Source organism: Lemur catta, chromosome 7 (genome assembly GCF_020740605.2).
Source record: "Lemur catta isolate mLemCat1 chromosome 7, mLemCat1.pri, whole genome shotgun sequence".
Lineage (NCBI taxonomy): Eukaryota > Metazoa > Chordata > Mammalia > Primates > Lemuridae > Lemur > Lemur catta.
This window is the reverse complement of record NC_059134.1, coordinates 16,312,995-16,331,472: the sequence shown is the minus strand read 5'-3', so window position 1 is coordinate 16,331,472 and position 18,478 is coordinate 16,312,995. Positions and strand designations below refer to the sequence as shown.

Genomic DNA, 18,478 nt, shown 5'->3' with positions numbered 1-18,478 from the left:
CAACATTCTCATAGAGTAGTTGTGAAAACTAAATGTGTTAATAGGCATGAAGTGCTCAGAACAGTGCCTGGTATATAGTAAGCACTCAGTAAATGTTTGCTATTATTATTATTATTTTAATGTTAATATCGATGTTGGTAAAACATTGTCTCCCTAGCTACACTAAAAGTTCCTGAAGTGCAGGACCAGACTTTGATGCTTCTAACACTCCCCATGTTAGGCAGACTCACACCAAGTCAGAGCTGAATAATCATTTCCTGTGGATTGACCTTGACAGTTCATTCATTTTACTTCCCAGGGAAAGAAGTATTTCTGCCTGTCAGTTGCCAACAGCCGCCTTTACCAGCAACCCCCAGCTTGGCCCCCAAATGTCTCACAGGTGAGATGAGCAGCAGCACAGGTGGAATGAAATTACAGCCCCCCCCAGGCCACGTGGCCCCGAGAGCAGAATTCAAGGGAGCCAGAGCCCACAGACCAGCCCCTTTTTCCCCAGGAGCTGTGTCATGCTGACAAGCCTAAGCTTCGGGGAAAGAGTTCTGGCGTAAACCCGAGGCTTCGGTGCTCATTCTGTCTCTGCGCTACGTGACCTTTCACAGCCCCTTTACCTCTCTGGGACTCCTTTATTCAGCTATGAAATGAGAAGTTTGCTCAAAGTCCAGTGACTTAGTTCCTTCCAATTCTGACATTCCGTGAGTCAATTTCAGAGTAAGGGAAAAGCATCTTTAAATGAACCTAACACATCATTTCATCAACAATCAGCTTTCCTCGTTCGTTCATTTATTTATTCACTCCACAAACATTGCTTGGGCTTTCACTATAGCCAAGTACTATTCTAGATTGTAGCAAAGAAAAAAAGAGACAAAAATCTGATAATTGCTCTGAAGAAAAATAAAGATGGGTAAGGAGAGCCGGGGATGGGAGAAAAGGGATTTCATTTTAGACAGGGCCTTCAAGGAAGGCCTCATTGAGAAGATGACATTTGAGTGGAAACCTGGAAAAAGCAAGCAAGCAAACCACGCAGATATCTGGGAAAAGAGTGCTGTAGGCAGGATGAACAGCATGTGCAAAGGCCCTGAGGCAGAAGCATACATGACTTATTTCAGTTACAACAAGGAAGTCTAGAGGTCAGCGTGGCTAGAACAGACTGAATGAGGAGGACAGTGATAGGAGTTGAATTGGGGAGGTGCAGATTCAGCCATGGCAAGGACTTTGGCTTTTATTCAGTTATGAACCCAAATCATCTAAGCTTTAATGTAAATGAATTTGACACTGCTCACGTATATTACAAGGGCAAAATACCTTATCTATTTGTTCATTTTTACCTCCCTCCCCTCCATCGTGGACCTGCAATCTATTTATGGTTTTTATTGTTATTACATTCATTTAGGGGCAGAAAAACTGAGGCTTAGAGACGTCTGTTTCTCTGTCCAGGCCTATGGCCAAACTTAGCCTGTCCTCCATTTCAGCATCTCAAAGTGGACTCTCCCACTCTCCCCGCGAGTGCAAGCTGGTTCACAGATTCCTTGGGTTCTCTGGCAAGCTCTTCCAAGGTGTAGCTGTGGGATTCACGCCTGACCCACCACTCTGCCCCAGCCCCCTAGCTGCCTATCAGGCCTTGCAGATGCCACCCTTTCTCCCTGCCCCGGGGCCTTCAAACCTCCTGTTCCCTGTGCCTGGAACACGCTTCCCTCCCATTTTACTCAGTTACAGCCTATCTCCTGTGAGGTCCCAGCTCAAACATCACTCGCTCAGGGAGACCCTGCCCTGCTCTCTCCAAATAAAATCTTCCTGTTAAATGTACCCACAATTTCAGGTTCTTCTCCTCATGGCTCTTATTACACACATATTCTCATATGTATTTGTGTGATTTTTTTAAATTAATGCCTCTATTCTCCATCTGACTGTAAACCCTATCAGAACAGAGGCTACCTGGTTTTGCTCACCTTTCTATCCCCAGCACCGAGATCATGCTTGGCATATGCTCAAGGTACCCAATAAATACTGGAAGAATAATTGAATGAAAAAATGAGTCCCCAGGCCTCCTGTTCATTGAGCACCTGGGGGCACGAGGTAGGACAAACTTAGGGTTCTTTGGTAGGTCCTGTGGGTCTGGCCAGAGTCATGAGCCAAGTGGGGAGAGGGCAAGGCAGGAAAGGGAAAGGACCTGAGCCACCTGAGCCCCTGACACCACGCCAGACACTTTACACAGGCTATCTCATTTCACTGTCATGCCTGCCGCTTGAGTTGAGAATTATTATCCCATCTTACAGATAAGGAAACTGAGGCTCAAGAGGTAAGCAAGGTAAGTAAGCAAGTGTGTCTGTGGTCTGCAGTCAAACTTAGTCTTTCTGTTCCACCCCAACTACCCTGGCCTGGGCAGTTTGTAACCCAGCTCTGGCACTGATTTCCTGTGTGACCTTAGGCAAGTTATTGTCCCTCTCTGAGCTTCCGTTTCCCCACACATGAAATATAGGGAGTTGGGACAGATGGATGGTTTCCCATGTCCTTTCTAGTTCTATGCGTCTATATTTATAAAATCGAATAATGAGTGCTAAAGTACCTAGCTCAATGATGAACACATAGTAGACACTTCATAAATGTTCATTTCCTCTCTCCCTTCCTCCTTCCCTTCCTTCCTATTACCTGTTACAGTGATTCTCTGCTTCACAGCCCTCCTTGAGGCCACTTACACTGTCTGGTTCTTCTAAGACACCTGGACCACTGCCTGTCCTGCTTCCAGGAAGCCCCGCCAGGCTCTGACATCAATGTCCCAGCCTGCCTCTGTCCTCAATCAGCCAGTCTAGCTGTTCTCCCTGGAGAGGCCCATGACCTTCCTGCCTCCCACTCCTTCCTGCCTCCTGCCTCTGCAGAGGTACCTGGGTCCACATCCAGGGGAGAGAGAAGGAAGTGACAGGAAAGGAACTCACTCACACATATGAGCACCTTCTACAGGTCAGGACTCGACCAGGCTCTTTGCTGTGTTATCTCGTTTAATCCTCTGCAAAGAGACATTGTTATTTTCCCGCTTCACAAAAGGGAAGAAACTAAGGCTCACAGAGGTTAAGAAACTGCCCTAGATGACATAGCCAACAAGCAGCAGAAGCTGGGCTTTAACCTCTAACCTGGACACTTTGCTAACTCTGGGGCTGGTTGAACCTGGGCAAGGGTCCATCAGCTTTCCTTTTCACGTCTACGTAACTTTGGGTTTATGGCCCCAGTAACTTGAGCCCATCAGTCTGTCAAGCCTCCCTTGCTGCTTCTCCTCACTACCCACTCCAAATCACAAATTACCAAAGTGCAAAATATTTACAAATTATACTCAGTGTTACAGAAGGGAAGATACAGCCTGGGTCATGGCATCAAGTCCTCAGACGACAATGTCAAGTTCACTCCCTCCCATGTAGGGGAAGGGGTCAGATCTGCCAAAGATTTTGTGCTAGTAAATACAGTCCTCCTATGGCTGGTGCTGAGAAAGAAGGTGGAGTCCCTTCTCCCCGCCTCACAGACACTGTCCACGAGGGCTTTCCAGAAAACAGACTCAGGTAAGGCGTGAAGGTGAACGTCACCAGGTACCCCCAGGACATCATGGGGGTCTTAACTGGGACTGCAGGAAGAATGGGAAAGGAATGCCTGCATTTTCTAAAGTCTCCTCCTGAAAGCTATGCCCTCAAGGAGCACTAGCTGGAGGACCAAGGGGCTAGGGGTGTGGGAACAGCATCCACTGTGCTCTGTGACACAGCCAGGACAGGAAAGCTCAGATGACAGCAAAACACCTGGCAGCATTCTCCTGGTGCCTGGCTGTCTTCCTCTCACCTTTTTCTGCCCTTACCTGAGATGGAAAAGGAGCCCCCAGGGATGGAGGGGTTGGTCATCTCTCTTCCCGGGAAGGGCCTCACCAGAGGGACAAAACTCAGCATGGGGTCAGGCAAGGCCAGCCCAAGGTGAGCAGAGCTCTCATCCTTACTCTTACCTAGCTCACTGCAATCTTCCTTCAAGCTTTAGCGTAAACCTCACATCCTCCAGGATGCCCTCCAAGACCCTCCCAGACCCCCCGAGTAGATCACGCTCCCTGTCAATGCTCTCGAGGCTCCTGGACTTCTGTCCTCCATGGCTCTTATCAGGGCTTAACTACCTACCTACCTACAGGACTTGAATGTCTTCCTCCCCCATGGGCTGTGAACTCTACCGGCCGGGAGCCCGCTGTCTAGTCCAGGGTCATATCCCCAGTACCTCCGCAGGTCCTGACACACAGAAGGTGCTCAGTAAAGTTCTGCTGAATGAACGTGACCAGCAGGGAGGAAGCTAAAGCCTGATTCAAGCTGATGGGACCTGGCAGAGGCCAACCCACCGCACACCAGGCCCCTGATGGCCTTCTGCACTGGGTTAGAAGGGAAAACATAAGTGAGGACAACCCCTCGCACATAGTAGGCCCCAATTCAGGTTGGTTGACGCAGAGCCAGAATCTGAGAAACCACCAGGTGCTCAGGGATCCCAGCGGGAGCCACGCATGCCCCAGCCATGGGGCAGTCACGGAGAGACATCCTGCCAGCTTTTAATCACTTAAACATGGTTGTCATCACGCCGTGAGTACAAGAAGGAGTGTGAATTTGTGTGTATGCTCTCTTTTAAACTAATAAGAAACATATAGTCTGTGCCAACCAATTTTCCCCCCACATATTACACGTGAGGCACTGTGTAGGAGCTTCCATTGATGTTTACGCGATGTGTATAACACATCCACATACATTAACTCATTCGCTCTTCTCCGCAGCCCTGGCAATACGTGTGATTGCCGCCAGTTGACTGATGGGGAAAGTGAGGCCAGCTTTTAAGGTCCCACCGTGAGCAGATGGCTGAGTCAAGGCCCAAACCTAAGCCTTTGGCTCGTTCTACTCTGGCCTGCCTCAGTCATCTTTCTTATCACCCCATAATCTCTTCACCCATCACCTACACAAGCCAGAACCTTCTGCCCTACACCGAGCTTCGTATGAGTGACTGGAGTGCATGGTTTTGAGTGGCAAAGAAGGGAACCAGGAATCTAGGAACTTCCCCCAAAATGTGCAACTCTCTAGGGCAGGCAGTGAGCTACACTAGAAAGACAACTGGACCCGGAACCCACACAGCCAGTTGTATGACCTTGGGCAAAGTCTCTCACCCTCTCTGAGCCTCACTTGCCTTCTTAGGTCTGCAGTGATGAGTCGAGCAAATGGTGGTGAGAGCGCCCAGCTCGGGCCCAGCACAGAGACAGCCCAAAGCGAAGGAGCCTCCCCTGGTCAGTGGCCTTTGTGCTGGAGTCTTCCACAGCTGCCCAGAAATCACAGAGCCCAGGCAAAATCCTTCTCCTGCCTTTATCTACGAGCCAGCTGTGGCAGCCCTTTTCCTCCATCCCCAGAGTCCAGTTCCACCACGGCCAGGCCATGTGCCAGCTCCAGGACCCTGTGCAACAAGAATGCCGGGAAGTTCCCCTCTTCCCCGCCAGCCACTACCAGCAGTCCCCAGAGTCCTGCCGGGAACAAAGTTCTCCTTCCATCCTTCCCTTCAAATCCAATGGAAATGACCTGGAATAGGATCCCAGGAGACCAGATGTCCAGTTTGAAAAGGGCTCGCCCAACAATCTGGAAGTCAGCAGGAGTTAGCAGTCCCCAGCTTGTTGCTGCTAAGAGGCTCTCACGAATGGGGGTGCCTCCCCCAGGGGAGCTATGCCAGTGCAAGAGACAAAGCCACGTTCCCTGGGAACAGGCTCCAGAGGAATCCCTCTGAGCTCCCTGGCTTTCCTCCAGAATCTCTCTCACAAGTCAGGGGTGTCCCAGGGGACCGCTGCCCTACTGTGAGTCTAGCTGTCTCTGCCCAGAGCTGGGAGGGGCGGAGTGGGAGAGGAGCTCCCTCCACCACTGCTCCGTGGCCACAGGGCAGCAGCAGTCTGGAGCTCCCACACCACCAGGCTCTCCTGCCTGATTTCTGTCCCCATGACCTTCCTGGAAACTGGAGGACTCAGCAAGGCCCCTCTTGGCAGGGGCTCTTCCAGCCCCTGCATACAAATAAGTGAGGCCTACTGCCACTGTGTGCACATCTTCCCACCCCCGCCCCAAGTGGAGATAGACAGGCCCTCCCACTGATGGGCTAAATGTCCCTTGGTGTCCAATCACCTCCCAATTCAGGTTGCCCAATGGACTGGACCACACATTTTAGCACGTCCAGCCCACAGAGTCATAGAAGAGTAGATCTAGAAGGGGCCTGGGTAATCTAACCTCCTCATTGCATAAAATGAGGATGCTGAGACCCAGAAAAGTTGACATGTGTCAAGGTCACATAGCTTGTCCTCAGTTTGACATGTGTTTATCCCCCCAAAAATATGTAGCTCCTAGAGCGTGAGGCCACTGAGTCCCACACAACACACAAATGCACATTAATTAAGTAGTGGGTTCAGGCCACATCTGTTGATTGATGGATGGATACTTAAGGACGGCACGGGAGTGAGAACAAGCACCTGTCACCTCTGGGGCCCTGGGCACACATCCAATTCTCTGGACTCTGTCTCCCTGCCCCTGGGGAGCTAGAACTCACCATCCACACAGAGGATGGACTCACCTGTCTCAGGAGGAGGGATCATATCACAGTAAGGCCTAGCACAGGACTCGGAGCACAGGAGTGTTAATAACAATGTACTGCTACACTGAGGACGAGAGGAAGCTCTGGGCTGGGGCTCACTCCCCTACTCTGCCACAGACCCACTGTGCTACCCGGGAATCCAGGGAGACTGCCTTCCCCTTACCTAATAGGAATTAGACAGGACAGACATCTGTCCAGATTGTGAGCTGATGACCACAGGTATGAGCCCCGAGGGCATTCTCTTCTCCCCAGGGGTCCAGCTCCCTGCCTGGGCTGGCAGGTCAAGGCTGCACTACAGCTCTGCCACCCCCACCACAGCCTTCACTACACTTCCCTGCCCCTAAATCAACCTCTACCTCTTAGTGCTGGCCAGCCCCACCTGTGAGTGAAGCCTTTGTGGAAGTGAAAAATAGATCTTCTAGGGTTTGGTTTCCATAACAGCCAGTAGCTCTCCCCAGCATTTGCCAAACAAAGGTATGAGTAACAGGGGAGGTGGGTTCAGCTGGTTCCTTCAAAAAAGACCCTCAGGAGAATAGGTAGAGCTCAGGCAAAGCAGCTCTCAGAGCTCAGAATGGGATTGTTTTGTCTCCAAGAGGATAAAGGAAGAACCATCATTGCAAAAGATAGACCTGAGCTACCCTAAATAATGTGTCCCAGCCCCTGAACTGGTAGACACATCCGCATTTACTTCCTGGACCTGCCACTTCAGCCACTCTCTGAGCCTTAGTTTCTCTTATCATAAAATGATATAATAATGTCCATTTTGCTTACTTCACAAAGTTAAGAGGATCAAACAAGAGCATGTGAGAATGAGCTTTAACAGGAAAGAAAACTAACATTCACCATGAGCTTATCATGTGCCAACAACCTTTTAGATATTTCTTCTAGAGTTTTCACAACAGTCCTGTGTGTGCACGGCATTATTATTATCCTCACTTCATAGCTAAGAAAAGTGAGGCTCAGACAGGTTAAGTGATGTGCCCAAGGACACATACTTAGTGGTAGTGGAACCAGGGTCAGAACCCAGAATCTGACTCCAGAGCCTGTGTTCCTTCACCAATACCATGCTGTCTCAACAAAAGAAGTACACATTGCTTTTTATGAAAAAGCTGGTGAATCTTCAGCCTGAAAATGTTGCCTCATGGAACCAAACCCTATTGCTAGGACACATCCACCTGCCCCAGGAAGGCCATCAGGAGAGTCAAAGGCAACTCCCCTGACCTACCCCCAATGTCCTTAAGACCCTACAGCACACAGGCAACCCAGGAACCAAGCCCTTGCAGTCTGTGTCTCTGTGGCTGTTGCATGTTGCCATGACTCTTTGCTTGGAATTGTTGGGGTGGTGATGGTTTCAATGACGGCCTAGCCATGAAACAACTCAGTTGGGAGGAAACAAAAAATCATGGAACTTTGAGCTGAAAGGGACCTCTGAGAACAAGTTCAAGCCCCTCATTAGATGAGCAAGGACATTAACACCCAGAGAAGGTAAGTCAGTTGTTGAAGGTCACACAGCCTGTCAGTGGCTGAGTGCAGAGTGAATCCACCTCTGACTCCTAGTCCTGATCCCTGCTCTCCCCACTGTCCCAACCACACTCACATGGACCAGTCTCATGGTCCCTGAGAGGGGAGAGGGCCAGGTGTGGGCCTGTAGTCTCTGTGCTCTCTGCTTAGCAAAAGCAGGGATCCTAGATAAGACAGCTGTGTCCTAGCCAGGAATGAAAGGACTTTTGCTTCACGAACTAACTCATTAGCCTAAGCTCTACCCCTTGAGAAGTCAAAATGGAAAGGTCCCCTTAGAAGTCCCACAGTGTGTAAGGGAAGCCCGTCCTCAATTGGGGAGGCCCTACAAGGTATTCCTGAGGCAGTGAGTGACAGCCCACTCCTGGCCACCTGGGACAGGAAGAGCGGCTGAGCCCTTCCTTCTAGTGCAGGCTGCTCACAGCTGTCCCCAGGAGAGCACAGAGCACCGTGACTTGGGGAGGCTCGTGTTTCACCCCTCCCCCAGGCCTGCTCCGCTGGTCCTCCACCAGCTCAGTGCTGAGCACTCACCCCCTCTGTCCCGGTTACTCCATCACCCCATGCCACTGTTACCTCCCTTGCTTAGCACTTGGTTTGTGCCTTTTCTCCCGTTACCTCTGTGTGTCCGTGCATCACCTCTCCTACGTTTGTGTGCTGCATGCGTCCCCTCCCCCACCACCCCCAAACATTTCTTCGCTCACAAACTGTCCTCGGGGTCTATGGACCTATTTTCTACCACAGCCGCAGCCGGGGTCTGCACGCAGCAGGCAGCACCGGGCCACAGTGTTGACCAGCTGTTTGTTCAGCACTTGTTGATGGTGCCAGTGACCTGTGAAAAGGTCCAAGCCATGTCCTGGGGAAGCAAAAAAGAAAAAGAAAGAGGAAGCTGGGTAATCCCTCAACTGGATCATCAGCACCAAAATAACACGGGGGAGGAAAGTAAACCCTGATTGAATCTCTCTTCGGGGCCAGACACCGTGCTGGGGACTTTGCAGATACTCTCTCAATGCTACGATCTATGTGCTTTTGTTTCCCAATGTACAGATGGGGAAACTGGATCAAAGGTGTTGAGCAACTTGTCTAAATTTATATGATAAGTAAATAGCAGGGTTGGCTCTAAATGCGGTTTTGTCTGGTGCTAAATAAAGCCCATGCTCCACACTAGCCCACCACAAGCAAACTCCTTGAGGACAGACTTCCCGGTCACAAGTGTTTGCTTTGTTTGTTTTTGCTGCCATATCGTCAATGCCTAGGGCTGTGCCAGACACATAGAAGACACTCTATAAATATTTGCTGAATGAAGGAACAAAGGAATGAATGAATATCCCAGCAGGACAAGACAAGGGTTCATGATGCCAGACTACCAGGTTAATTCCAGGATTCTTAAACAACTATTTGTTCCCTCTCTCCACCCAGAAAAGTACCCAATATATTAAGGTTCCTCCAAAGGCCATGTGGAGGATGGCCGTGTTTAGTTAGGCATGGGATGGGGGTGGGGGTGGAGACATAAATTGAACACAAAAGACTAGGTCCTAATGAGGTGGAGGATTTAAAAGCAGCGGTGTTCTGTGACCTGCAGATTCTGCTGCCACTTTCTGGCCCATCTGGATCTGGCCCCTCCCCGACCCCAGCCTCCCTCATCCCCCACTGGGCACCCCACTGCCTTGACTGAGCTGTACTGAAATTGGCCCCGTTCCTACTAAGCAGAGAACTAACAGTTACGCCACCCACTCTGGCCCCATCCGAACCCTCCAGAGTCTGCTCCGGGCCCCAGGGCCAGCTGCTTTTCTCCACATTCCAGCCAAAAATAATACGAGAACGAAGCTGTTTGGTGGAGACTTAATCTAATCTTCATTGCTTCAGTTTTAAAATATCCTGCCTGGTTTAGGGTTTCTTATTACACACGGGGATGTGTTTTTAGTGAGATAGGTCTTAGCAGAAACGTCCTTCTTGTAATTAGAAACCCAGGCAGGCAGGGCCTGCGGCAAGGCATCCAAGCCAAACAGCAGATCCCCCAGAAGACAACACGTTTGCAGCAAGCTCTTCCCAAGCTCCGCTTGCCAGTGTGAGATGAACTGAGCTGTCCCAGGGCTTGCTTCTGCCCCTCTCCTGGGGGTTCTGGAACGGAGGAAAAGCCGGAGTTCTGGTAGGAGGACTGTGCCCTCCAACTGTTGCTCCTTCTACGCCAGCCTGTGTCTCCCCACCCCTCCCTGCTCTCACCCCCAATCAAAACGGAGACTAAGAGGTTGTCCAAGACTGGCTGAGAAGGATATGTGGAGGGAAAATTACCCCAAGGAATCCCCATGGACTAGAGAGAATTAAAGACAAGCATTCCACCGGAGCCACGTCTCCAGGATCAGAGCTAGCTTTTAAAAATCAGGCACCGGAACAGAAGGCATCTACAAGCACATATACACTTTTGTATAAGTGCCGGGTGAAACTTCTTGGGCTTCCTGGCCCAGAATCTGCTTTGATCTGCCAGCATGGAAACTGCTAAGCAAGGTTGAGGCTGTGGCTAGCTGCAGACTAGCACCCATCCCCCCATCCCAGCGAGATGTCACACACCAGGCCAGACGCGGGCCTTGCCTTCCCAATGGCATAAAGAGAAGGGGCTACCTTTCTGATAAGTCAGATTCTGGGTTCACCTGATGCATGAAAGCCATTCTAGGTAGCACCATTGGGAGGAAGCAGGCTACATCCCCCAACTCTGCCATAATTGCCTCTCTCGGTGAAGTGTAGGTGGTTTTTGGTATCACAGCAGGGTTTTCAAATTGTAGAATGTGAGGAAAGGCAGGAGTTCCTGCTGAGAGTTGTGAGAGAAGGCTCTGGAGCCAGGGAAGGAAAGAAAACACATAGAAAAACGTGACTCTATCTCCCATTTTCTTTACTTAGAGTGCACCTGTGCTTGGTTCATGCCTGCCCTTTACTCTGCACAGCCTAAGGAGGCCTGTGTGAGATATATTCCACTTTACAGATGAAGAAACCAAGGTCTAGAAGCTAGATGACCCGCCTGAGTTATGTAGCCACGCAGTAACAAGGTAGGAAGCAGCCAGGCCCCCAAATTTCAGCCTAAACACTAGCTCAGCATGCTGACCTGCCAACCTGGATTATCTCCCGACCACTTCCCTCCCTCCTTCCTCCCTTTCCCATCAGGTATTAGATTTAATTAAATTAGTAGATCCCCATTGCAACAATCCTGGCCATGCTGCCTGGATAGAACCCAGCCAGTGCAGCTCCTCCCTCTAAATTCTGCTTCTCAATATAATTCAATCTTCAATAAGTCACGGATCTCATGTGAAGTGTTTTATACAAAGCATGGTGTGTTGGCTAGACTCAAGGCTAACGGTGGCTCATGATGATTTCATTTTCCATATAACTAACTTCCTCGGTTTTTCCTCTGCAGCATCGTTTTCACCTTCTCCATACTCAGATCAGCATTTTGTTTGATCCAGACACTTTGCTTCACATGCCGTCACCTCCAGCAATTGCATCACACATTTATATATATCTTACAGCATCGCAGTCCTCTGCCACACAGCAGAGGAAAAAGGAAAACTTACAACAGCCTTTCTCACCCTCCTCGAACTAATTTAGAAAATGTGCTCCAGATTAAATAAATCGGGAACAAAAGTCTGAAATTGGGGATAGAATTTCAGAAAGGTGGGGTGGGGGAGCTAAATAAATAGCAAGGAAATCTTGCAACATGTTGGAAGCCTATAAATTTTATTGGTTGTTTCTTTAATAAAAACAAATTTGATTGCTAACAACACAGTATTATTAAGTCTCTAACATTTAAAAATCTAATTTGTCCCTGCTCTGCTGCTGTTATGTTGCACCGTTGTATTCATGAAGGGCAAGGAAGTCAGGTTGATCGGTTTCGTTTGGTTCCTAAACCAGGCTAATAGAGACCCCTTTAAAACCCAACCTTTTTGCTTTCTAGGCATGCCTTGGTCTCTAATGAGTTACAGCTCCCGGTTGAAGATGGACATGGCAGAAAGAAATTTAACACACACTCTGGTGCACCCATAAACTTCAAGGCCAAGGGAGAGGAGGTATGTTTCCAGTTAAGCTGGAACTCCATGAATTCAGGATTCTCCACTCACAAGACAGTAATTCTCCTTATTTCATCACTAACTTACTTCAAATGTGTTTATACAATTTATTGCTACCGAACTTCCAGGCAACTGGTGTAGAGTTAATGAAACCCAGCTTGGAGAAGCTTTAAGCTTTGAACAACTAACCACAGTTTAAATGGTTATGACATGCGGTCAAAGCCACAGCCCAGCCCCACTGCAGTTTCTGTGTTAGGACCTAGTCAAAAACCTTGTCATCTCACCTTTTAGGCCAAATAGATTGAAAAAGGAAAGAGCACTGAAAAACAGACTGCCTTGTTGCTTCTCAAGGTTCCTAGCCATTTAAACACATTTATCTTACTAAATACAAGGCAAAGCCCCGCCCCTAGTGCCCAAGTAAATATTTTAGTTGCAGCTTGAATTGGCAGCTGGGGTGAAATCCTGAAATCCAGTTTGGGTTTAATTGAACAAGGTCAGGCCTACCTAAAGCAATGCTGGGAGGTGGCTGCTCCAGAGGCATCAAGCAGCATTTACAGCCAGACTCAGTGAAAGCCCAAAAGGCAACAGCATAGGAAAGTACAGATGAAACTGGACTGGAAAAGAAGCAAACTTGTCTTTCCGAATTACTTGGGCATTGACTTTTATTAATTCTCCTTGTCACATAGCATCCTCCCCCAAGCTCTGTCCCTGTGGGTACTCCAGCAAGCTCCCTTTTTTTAAACAGGCCCATTTTGGAAGAGTAAAGGGGAGGTACTGGATTTGCCACTGCCGCACAATAAAAGCCCCTTTTGAAAGCAGCACTTTCATTAACTTAAAGCAATCTATAGACTTAAAAGCAGAGAGCAGTAAACTCCCAGAAAGGATCATAAAACAGCCAGTCTCAAGTTGGGTATACTTCAGTGCAATTTGCACGAGGCATTTTACTGTGAGCGGCGGTCGGGCCCATCTCCCTCCAGTAACCCCCTGCCCCTTATTCTAAGCAGCTTCTCATTCTCTTGGCTTTCATGCCTTTCCTGCTCACAAAGGGGAGGCGGTGACCGGGGAGTCTCTGCGGGGTCACGGCTCCCTCCCCCCTCAGGCTCTCGGCGGGAGAGAGAGCGCACGAATTCCATGCCTGCAAAACAACAGCCTTGGAGCTCCGCCGCCGCGGCAGTCGCCGCGCCCCGAGCGGCCGCGGCCACTCGTGGGTCGCGCTTCTTCCGTGCCCCGTAAGGGTTGTTTGGCTCGCCCTGCCAGGAGTGCGAGAGGGAGAGGGGCTGGGAAGGCGGACTCAAGATTACGTGGAGGGCATTTCAAGCCTTCCTCCCTCCACCCTTCAACAAACTCTTTCTCGAGTTAGCCAGAGGATAACCTCCCTCCCCAGTTGGGACCTCTCCCCACCCCGCACACCCCCAAGCTAGGCCTGAGCCACGGGGACACAGCTGGAGTGGGAGCTGCCCCCCTCCACTTCCACCAAGGTCCTGGGGCCTCGGGAAGGCCAGAATGGCAGAGTAAGCAGGAGGGCAAGGAGCTGGGACTTTGGGTAATACATCGTGTTATGTTTGAACACCATCATTTTCTCACATTGGAGAGGGGAGGATCGTCTAAATCTGCCTAAAATGCGAAGCTTTGGCATTCCACCACTTAGCGAGCATTTGAAATCCGAAAAGCTAATACCCTGGAGACGTCCCCGGACAAGTAGGGTGATGGTAAGGGACCCCGAGCTTCCTCCTACCCCGGGAGGAACACTGCACCGGTGGCCAGGCTTGTGGGCTTCCCGGACCGGCGGGGGAAAGCGCAGGCAGCACTTGTGAGTGACGAGGAGGCGGCTTCTACCTGGGCGCCCGAATTCGAGCACGTCCTATCCTCCGCCGGCCGCAGCCCCTACTCCTTCGGCCCAATGTGGCCCCTCGCTGCTAGCGCTCCCCCTCACCCACCCCATCGCAGGCCGCGGCCCCTGGGGGCCATCCGCACTCGCCCAGCCGGGCTGCGCCTTCAGACCCCAAGTGGCTCCCGGAGCCCGCCGAGCCACCAGGGTCGGGTCCTCGGACCCATTCCAAGCCCCGCGAGGCTGCCCTGTCGCTTTGCTCAGAACGTCCCTTCGATTTGTCTGCTTTCCAGAATCTCTCTTCTATGAGCGGGTCCTGTATGCCCCAAGTCCTCTCCTCTTCCAGAAGCGCTTTTGGGGAGAAGCACCAGAAATTCGGGGCTTGTCTGCCATGGCCCGGACCAACTACTTTCGTCGCCGACCTAAATGCTCTTTCACTTGGGAAGCTTCAGGACCCGCGCGCGCGACCCTCCCCAAATTCCAATAGCCTCGACCCCAGTAAAGAGCTGTGATCCAGTGGCTGAATCCTAAAATCGCCACCCATTCCTCCGGCCCCCAACTCCTGCTTCCAGCCCTCTGCTCTGGCCGGCGTGTAAACTACTCATCGGCCTTTCAATCCTGATCTGAAAACAGCCTGGATCCTGTAACCCAAACTCTAGCCTAGTCCTAAAGCCCAGCCCTAATTCAGGGCCGCTCCACAACCACCCACGCCACCAATTCTCAACCTAGGTCTCCCCACCGCTCCGAAACGCGAGGCTCTCCGGTGACGAGCCCCCAGAAAGGGCGGCCCATTTCGCTCATTCCTCGGGTTCTTCCTCGGGTTCGGGAGCCAGGAAAGCCCCGTCGTCTAACCCGAAAAGAAACGCAAACTTTGCGCGGCAGATTCGGGACCCTGCCCATCCCCCATCAGCTCTCTGCTTTTGAGCGCTTTCCGTCCCCCCTTTTACGAACTCATCCCCTAGTTCTGGAGCCAGGAGGGCTCTGGATTCCCAAGCCTCGCCACGGGCCCCTACGCCTCCCTCCACCTCACCAAAGACCCCCAACAAACCACGGAAAGCCAGTGACCCTACAAATTCTCGCCCCTCCCCGGGCTAGGGTCCCTGAGCGTGGCCCCTCGGATCCTGGCTTCCCTGACCCCCCTGGTGTTCCCAATCCCCGCTGATCCGCCTGCAAACCCCCACTCGCCCTGCCTCCCCAGGCCTGGCCGGACGCGGCCACGGCTCCTTGACTCCAGTCACCCTGCCCCAGTCTGGAGCTGCCCCCGCTTCCAGCCGCTCGAAGGCAGCTCCAAGCTGGTGGCGCAGAGTAAGCGCCGGCCCAAAGGACGCCCGAAGCCGGGAGAAAGAGAACCCGGGGCCGGCCCACGGCTCCCAACCTCCGGCGGAGCGCCCAGCCCTGAGCCGCCGGCACCCGGGCTCTGGCGGGCGCGCTGGTCCCTATTCTCGGGTCCCGGGGCGCTCGCGGCGCACAGCTCCCCGCCCGCCCGCTACGGGGTGTTGGGCCCGCGGCAGTCCGGGTCCGCAGCCCCGCTCCTCGCTCCCGCGGACAATGCGCGCCCGGCCACGGGCCCGAGCGGGGCGAGGCGGCGGCGGCGGCCGGGCTGCGCGCTGGCCGGGCCGGAGCGCGGGCGGACCGCGCGGCTCTCGCCGCCCGCTTGCCCGGCCTCGCCGCCCCTCGCGCTGCTTCGCTCCGCGCTCTCCCGGCGCTTCCCCAGCTTCTCTGCACGCTCCCGCCGTCCCTCTCTGCTCCCTGCCTCCCTCCTCCCTGCTGCCTCCCTCTCTCTCCTCCCTGCTGCCTCCCTCTCTCCCTCTCTCCTCCTTGCCCTGTCGCAATGAATAATACTCTGGCTTGGGGACTGGAATAAAACACACGCGCTCTGAGGCAGCCGCCCGCAGCAGCAGCCGCCGCCGCGCCGCCGCCGCCGCCTGCAAAAGCGTCTCTGACATGGAAATGAATGACAGCTTACCTGATGCCAATCTTCATCAGACTGACACCGGCGTGACAACACAGCCTATACTTCCCAGCACTGCTCGGGACGTCAGCGGCACAGGGACCCGCCCCCCAGGCCCCCCCTTCACACACCTCCCCTCTCCCCACTCCCCCTTTCTCCCCACCCCCCATCACCCCCACCCACTCCCGGCCCGGCCGCTTCCAAGTCTGAGGAGCCGCTGGAGTGTCTCCCTCTGCTGGAGGCTTTCCGCAGACGTCAGAGCCGGCCCGCTGCTGCCGAAGGGGAGGCGAGGAGGCGGGACGACGCCCGCGCCGGGAGGAAGCCTCCGACGTGAGTCGCCCCGGATGGGGAACGCGGCAGACCCCCCGGGGAACCCAGGAGCACCCTGCCCCCGTGCCAAGTCCTCCTTAGCGAGCAACTGAGGCACAGTTCCCAGACATCCGGTGCTGAAGGGACCGAGATGAGGTGAAATTTTCTGTGGACCCCAAGAGAACTCGCCAGAAATTATGAAACTTAAAACTGGCAAGAAATCCTTTCCTCCGCCACCATTCTCCCTCCCCCCTTTCCTGCCTGGCTGGCCTCATTTTTATGATTGCATTTGAATAATTCTCATTACCCCGGCCCCAGAAAAGGTGCTCAGATGACACTCTGGTTAGTTATTCCTAGTCTCAAGAGCTTTTTCTGCTGTGGGCTTCCTGGGGCGTTTGGTTCAAGGAGGGGAGACAGTGTGACGGGGTGGGGCAGAGGGAGAGAGGAAAGAGTGGAGAGGCTTTGTCAGTAAATCACCTCTTTGCAAATGTCAGGCAAGGCTGTTCTAAGCCACTGCTGTTTTCATTCTAAAAAGCTCTTGGTAAACTCAGTGAGTACCCAGAGTTCTGGGGGTTGGGGTGCAGTAATACAAAGGGAGAGACCAGCTGGGCCGTTTCAGCCTGGGTCTGCTGGGGTGGCTTCATCTACTTCGGGAAGAAATTGACTCCTCACCTAGTGCCTTCTGCAGTGGAAGACCAAGAAAGCATGTGTGGTCATGTGTGTGCCTCCAGTTGCTCAACAAAGAACACAGTCCTACTAAGGGCCAGGTGTGGCCAGGCTTGCTTGCTTCCACAACTGGGCACATGGCCCTCTACCTAATGGGACAAGAGAACCCCTTGTGTCCCTGGAAGCTTGCTTCTTGCTTCCCGTAGAGGAGCCATTTCAGCCACACTCAGGCAGCCATTGATCCCCTGACCCCAGGCCAGGCAGGGGGCCTGGATAAAGCCTAGACAAAGACACTGATGCAAGCAGGGAAAGCAGAAAGTGAAACCCAGCTGGCCAGGTTTTCAGTAAAGAATCTGACCCAAGAAGTTGAAGGCTGCCCCTTAGCTCTTTTCAGGCCTCTGGGTCACCTCTCGCCTGCCTCAGTCAGGGGCAAGGATGAGAGCTATTAGCATTCCATGGCTCAGAGGAGGCAACTGAAACCTTTCTTACATCACATCCTAGATACACTACTGTTTGTCAAGATCCTCCCTGTACCTTCACATCCACCCTCCGAAGTTGTTTATGGGAGAAACTTCCTTCACTGATAGCCCCCAATATAGACAGCTGAATCCTCTCACTTTCACATAGATCCTCCAAAAACTTCACTAGGTAGATTTATGTCACCCCAGCCTCTGATCTGTGGTCAGAGACTCTGGCTGCTGACAGCATAATCACTATTATATATTATACATTGTATAATAATATAATAATAATGAATGCACTTGCCCTTTTTATGTAGTACAAAAGCGGCCAGATTCTCTAACCCAGAGGCTGGAGGGCAGGCTGCCATAAACTCTCCCAGGGAAGCCCTCTTCAGATAAGGGAGGGGGAGGGGAGATCCATTTGGCCCTGCCCAGGACCCCTGGAGGGAGGGGTTTCTCTCTTTCCCATGGCTCCCAGTGAGTCACTGTAGCCTGCCGAGTCAGAAGGGAGAACCAGGCTGATTGTAAATACTTCACCCCATCAGAAAGGTGTCAGTGAGCCGTAAATAGTACTGCAAGCAACAGCTTTGCATCACTGATTCACACTTGTCACACCCCTCGTTTTCTGAAATCTAGTTCAATGCCCTCCTCTTTCTTGATATGAGAGATCCGTTGCCATGAGTTATTAATTTTTGGACTCTTTTGAAATACTGTGATTTCCACTAATACCTTTTTGGTGCTTTAAAGTGCACATTATAATTTTAAGTCAATATATCTTGCTTTGACCATTTTTATAATTTCGAAGAGCTTAAAAATGATTATCTAAAATGTAACCATCCATTTTATAATCATTCAAAACAAGTATGTGCCCTGCACCCACTGGGAGCTGGGCTGTGGGCTGGTGCTCAGGCTGAAGAGCAGGAGCAAAGAGGCCTGGGTTACAGCTCCTGTCCTCAAGGAACTTTCATTCTAATTGAGGAAGACAAAGCACTAATGTGTAAAACATTGTATAACAATACAAAAGCCCAACAGAAGATACAAGTTAGAAAATAAGTAATAAACAAATGAGTTGTCAATATGTCAA

At 51.8% G+C, this 18,478-nt stretch overlaps 1 protein-coding gene across 3 annotated transcripts in view; it reads right to left on the bottom strand.

Moving 5' to 3' along the window:
- PKNOX2 (PBX/knotted 1 homeobox 2) overlaps window positions 1–16,087 on the bottom strand; it is a 255,932-nt gene extending 239,845 nt beyond the window's left edge. Inside the window, exon 1 of one of the 3 annotated variants that reach the window (XM_045555737.1) lies at window positions 15,974–16,087. The gene's annotated coding sequence lies outside the window, so the exon portion shown is untranslated. The remainder of the gene's footprint in view (window positions 1–15,973) is intronic. The other 2 variants (XM_045555738.1, XM_045555739.1) reach the window with 2 other exon arrangements.
- Window positions 16,088–18,478: the final 2,391 nt, after the last annotated feature.